Consider the following 6114-nt stretch of genomic DNA (forward strand, 5'->3'; position numbering starts at 1 on the left):
CAGCAGTCATCCTCACCGATTTAATTATTAGAATTGGCTCTGAGGAGCCCCTCAGTGCTTAAAATGTTGAGTCTACAGAATATCAAAAGATTCTGCGAGTGTCATCATATTATCCCTGGAAATCCTACATGGAATTTCTTACATAGGCCCTAACTTACAGAGGATCTAAGCCAACAGTAGTTGATTATGTAAATTACGAAGATGGCAGTCATTGCCAACTTATTTCTGTTTTACCACAAATTTTGCAGGGCAGTAAAATTGAAGAACAGAAAACAAGAAATATAAAAAGTATATGTTTTGTGTTCTTCATTGCACATATCACAACTTGAAAAAATATTTTTGTTTACCACTTTTTTCTTTCAGCCTATCTTTCCTTTTAGAAAGTAAACTCTTTGAGGACAAGACTATCTTGTTCCACTTTCTATGACTGAAAATGAGCAAAGTGCCTGGTCCGTATCGGTGATCAATAAATATTGGAAGGAATGGGTATCTCTTCAGGTCTCCTTCTCAAATGATTGGCAGCCATTGAAATTAAATATGCTAAAAAAATTCAGTCTTCCCTAAACTAAATTATGCAGGAATCCAAGTTTGCTTTATTTCTGCTTTCCCATTTTCCTTTTCTTCAACACTGAGCCGCTTCTCCACCATACTTCCCAGGCATTCAGAATCTCTTTTGCAATTCCTTGGCAGCCTGGATCCTTTTCTTTATTTAAGACTGTCCTCCTGGGATGGTGCCCCAGATTCTAAGATTAGTCCTTCTTTCCTACACTCCCATTAAAACTCTCATTTTTCTCACTGCCAGGAGAAAAAAATAATCAGATAATTTTCCATTAAAGTGCTATGCTGTAATAGATTATTTAATGCAATAATTCTCCAGTTTTGGGGGGCGGGTGGTGGCTGGCGCTTTCCTCATTCTCTTAGGGTTATGCCTTGATAACAAAGTCAAAGTCAATAAAGTCCTAGGCTTCTCAACATTTAGTCATTCTAGGAAATGAAATAAAAATGAAGACAAATAAGAAATCAGAAGAACTTAACAACAAACTTTGCTTTTCCCTCAAGAAAAATAACAACAATAATCAAAGAAATTGTTTCAGAAAGGAAAGACCAATTTATTTACCTTGTAAGAAAACTACAAGTGATTGTTGCTTTAAAAAAATTGGGATGGGTGGAGAGCATAAAAAATACAAACCTATGAAGCATAAAGAATGATCACAAGGAGGTTCTCCAAAAGAATACTTTAAATGGCCAACTCTTGAAGTGTATTTAAAGTAAAATTCCATTTACAAAAATTACATTTACAGTTGACTTTCTAGAAAACAAGCTACTGTATAAAACACTTCTTTCTGCCTCCTAGAGAAATTATAAACGAACTTCCATTGCCATCATTCTATCAGCGTCAGATGTTTCCTGGCCAGTCCCTGCTTGGGCCTTTCTTTACCCTTTTGTATCATATTAGAAGATTGGTTTTTGTTGTTGATAAGATGACAGACTTCCTGGGCATGTGACTGGTCAACACTGAAAGTGGTCATTTTGGTGATCTGTTCTGTCTTAATAAATGCTACAGTGTCACTCAGAAGATCATGGTGGTCCTGACACAAAATCGACAGGGCAAGAATCACGAGGGAAGGGTTCCCGTGCATTTCTTTGGGTTTCCTATGTTAGGTACAGGAAGTTCAGATCCTGAGGCGAGCCCGTCCAGCTTGCTAAAAGCAAAGCATTCCATCTGCTCACTTTACTGTTCCACATCTATCAAGCCCTGCTCTTTCCCTGGCAGGAAGTCAGCTCTCTGCACTTCAAACAGAATAAACAAACCATCCATACAGAACTAGTGGACATTCTGGGTTTTGTTTCCCACCTGATTTCAAGGGAGTAAAATACAATACTAAACTTAAAATCTCTGTGTAAAACTTAGGGGGCTCTCTGCTTTCCAGGGAGACAATAAAATATGGAAAAATAACTAATTATGCTAAAAACGGCTCAGAATTGGACTCTAAAATCTCCATATCCACCATGCTACGTAGCCTAGGCTGCCTCTACCCCTCCATCCCTGGATATGATTCTGAGACCAGCCTGTGATATCTTCACGTTTGGCTTCATTCCCAAGTCCTAATTATTGCCAGAAGTACTCCTTTGGAAAAGGGAACCCTCATACACTGTTGGTGGGAATGTAAGTTGATACAGCCACTACGGAGAACAGTATGGAGGTTCCTTAAAAGACTAAAAATAGAACTACCAAACGACCCAGCAATCCCACTACTGGGCATATACCCTGAGAAAACCAGAATTCAAAAAGAGTCATGTACCACAATGTTCATTGCAGCTCTATTTACAATAGCCAGGACATGGAAGCAACCTAAGTGTCCATCAACAGATGAATGGATAAAGAAGATGTGGCACATATATACAATGGAATATTACTCAGCCATAAAAAGAAACGAAATTGAGTTATTTGTAGTGAGGTGGATAGACCTAGAGTCTGTCATACAGAGTGAAGTAAGTCAGAAAGAAAAAAACAAATACCATATGCTAACACATATATATGGAATCTAAAAAAAAAAAAGATCATGAAGAACCTAGGGGCAAGATGGGAATAAAGACACAGACCTACTAGAGAATGGACCTGAGGATGCAGGGAGGGGGAAGGGTAAGCTGGGACAAAGTGAGAGAGTGGTAGTGTATATATGGACAGATATACACTACCAAATGTAAAATAGTTGCATAGCACAGGGAGATCAGCTCGGTGCTTTGTGACCATCTAGAGGGGTGGGATAGGGAGGGTGGGAGGGAGGGAGACGCAAGAGGGAAGAGATACGGGAATATATGTATAGGTATAACTGATTCACTTTGTTATAAAGCAGAAACTAACACACCATTGTAAAGCAATTATACTCTAATAAAAATGTTAAGAAAAAAAAAAAAGAAGTACTCCTTTGATATTATCAACATAAGCAGAGTTGGTGCCTTACAAATACTCCCATCAAACAGAAGTAAGCCAAAGGAAATCAAATGGTAATGCTCCAGCAAAATCTGTAGATCTGACAAAGCCAGGGCAGGAACCAGTGGTCCGGGCATCTAAATCTCGCGCTCTTGCTGCAGGCAGTATAGCGCTGTTGGTGCGAACCTGCTGTCTGCTCTTCCTCATAGTCACCACATCTGGGACCTGAGATCTCATGACCAATAGGGTTGGAAAATATCAGCTCTCTTGAACCTATCTGCTAACGATCTTTCGAGTTTATCTTCTATACTTCTGCTGTAGTGATTTTCCTAAACTGAAATCTGACCATGTTTCTCTCCTTTGCCTCAGAGCAACTCACTGACAGAGAATAAAGTCCAAACTCCTAGCCTGGCATATAAAGCCCTGCCTCCACACTGCTCCCCTTACCCGTATTGAGGTATCTGGTGCCTCAATATACTCCCCTCTCCTCTGCCACCATGCCCTACCTTCTGCTGCACCTCTGTAGGGAACCCCCTCATCTACCTGTGGAACTCCCTTCACATCTCTCAAGCTTCACTTCTTCTATGAGGCCTTTCCCGATAGGCTCTCTTCCCCGTGAGCTTCCCTCTCAGCAAAGTGTGGATCATAATTCCTATACCCTCCCTTCATTCCAGGATCACGTGAAAAAAATGACTATGAACAGTCTCTGAAAAACACAGAACACTATATAAACTCCAGGTTATTATAAAAGTTATTATATAATAAGCCTTTTTTCTTTAGAAACCTAATTACAGTACTTGTGATGATTAGCATGAAATTAGCCTCTACAAAGTAGAATATGTTTCTCGTTTTTCATTGTTTAAATGTGAGCTAAACTTAAAATCGTGATGAGAACTGTGCTTACTTCAGCTACAAATAGATTAAAACTGGACCCGTACAGAGAGGATTAGCATGACCTTTGCCCCACGATTTTCAGTAGTGAAAAATTGCAGTTTCTTTGTTTTCTGGAATTCTATTCCCAGGTTTCATATTTCTTTCATTAATGCAATAGTCTTCCTTAAGCTGGGTGCTTTGTGACCACCTAGAGGGGTGGGATAGGGAGGGTGGGAGGGAGGGAGACACAAGAGGGAAGAGATATGAGAACATATGTATATGTATATGTATAACTGATTCACTTTGTTATAAAGCAGAAACTAACACACCACTGGAAAGCAATTATACTCCAATAAAGATGTTAAAAAAAATAGTCTTCCTTAGAACTCTAATTCTCTTCTCGCCAATAAATAAAAATTTGATTTCCTTAAATGACTTTTGCTTCTCGCATTGAGCCTTTTTTGCTTCTTAACCACCCAGCTGGGAGATTGATCCACCCACTATTTCTGGAACACAGTGATTATAACAGGTAACACTTACTAAGTGCTTACTCTGTACTCATCCATATGATCTCTAAAGATTGTAAAATTTAAACCTCACTACAACTTTCATTTCCTCTGTGCAAAATAAGAATGAAAAAAATAGGGGGAAAAAAAAAGAATGAGAAAATGGAAACTTAGGTAAGATAAACCCCCTGCTGAAAGTCACAAAGTAGAGGTAGGGTTTAAAGCCAGGCGTCTGAGAACACAGACCTGCTGCTAACCACTGAGTTTTACCACATCTCCGAGGGACTGCAGAGCAATGGGAGGGCTCCTTTGCTCTCCAGAAACTTACACTTAGTACAATGGGTGGTGAGGCCCAGCGCTATGAGAGCAGACACCATGCTTTAGGCATGCGCCTGAATCAGTCCTATGCTGCAGTAGGTCACGGCCACAAATTTGGACACCATCACCTAAGAGAGTCAAAGTGGGGCAGATGCTGACACCCAGGCAGCAGCCACAGAGCAGGGGGCTACTGGGCTCAATGCAATTTGTCATATACTGAAAACTTCTCATACATTTTGTCCATTTTCAACAGAATGTAAAATGATTTTGTTTCACACACTTCCCTCCACTCCTGAATACCCCTTCAAGAAGAGCTCATTAGATTAAGTGTGGTATCCCAGATAAGATCCTGAAGCAGTAAAAAGACATTAGTGGGCAATTGGTGAAGTTTGAAAAATTTTGTAGTTCAGAGAACAGTAATATACCAATGTTAATTTCTTTGTTTTGACAAATGTATCTTGGTTATAGAAGGTGTTAGCATTAGGGGAAACTGGCTGAAGTGTATATAGGAACCCTTTGTGTTTTGCAACTAAATCTAAATCTAAAATTATAAATCTAAATCTAAAATCTAAATCTAGATTTAGATCTAAAATTATATTTTAGATCTAAAATTATATTTAAATCTAAAATTACATTTAAAATTGAAAAGACTTCAGTTTAATTATTTTGAGATTAATTTACTGGGTCCATTGAGTCAGTCTACAGTCGCTTGTACAATTTAAACAAATTTAGAGTGATTTCTGGAATTTTCTAAAAATGATTGTTGAATTCATCAGTGAAAAGAACTGTGTTTAAAGGCAAAACTCAGATTTTGAACTCATTGGTATTAAACACTATCTTTTCAGAAAAAAAAAGGATAAACATTGGTTGAGAATGAGTTACTGTCTCATTTTCCCAATAAAATGATCAGAACACTGTATTGCCATTGAGAAACACAAAAGAATGTTATAGTTAGCCAATGATATGATTTCCCTAAACACAGCTTCCTCCTGACTTCTGGCACATCCTTAAATCCCAATATCATAACCTGGCACATGTTTTATAGACAGCAAAGAGAGAGTAAAATAATGACAAATTATGGAGGTAACATAGCCATAATTATACTACCAGAGATAATTCTCAATAATACTACCTCAGCCAAGGAAATTTTGCATTACAAGTATTATTTTCCATTATGGCCCTGGTAGAGGGTGGAAGATGCTGTGCCCAGAACTTCTGTCTCTTTCCTCAGATTTGAAGAACAAATCAGACTATGACCAGTGTTGTAGTCAATGTTATAGAGTCATCTGAACATTCTTCCCAGATTTTGAACAGTTGTGCCTTCAGTGAGATGCTATTGTTTAAACACTCTTGTTTTTCCAGCATTCAAAAAATTCACAACTATCAGGTGGCCCAATCAGATCTCACTTGCTCTGCCAGCCAGTACCAGCTCCTTCTCAGGAAAGTAGGAGCTCCTCTGAGCTCACCCGACTGGCACAAGCA

Source organism: Phocoena phocoena, chromosome 9, assembly GCF_963924675.1.
Source record: "Phocoena phocoena chromosome 9, mPhoPho1.1, whole genome shotgun sequence".
In the NCBI taxonomy this organism is placed as follows: Eukaryota; Metazoa; Chordata; class Mammalia; order Artiodactyla; family Phocoenidae; genus Phocoena; species Phocoena phocoena.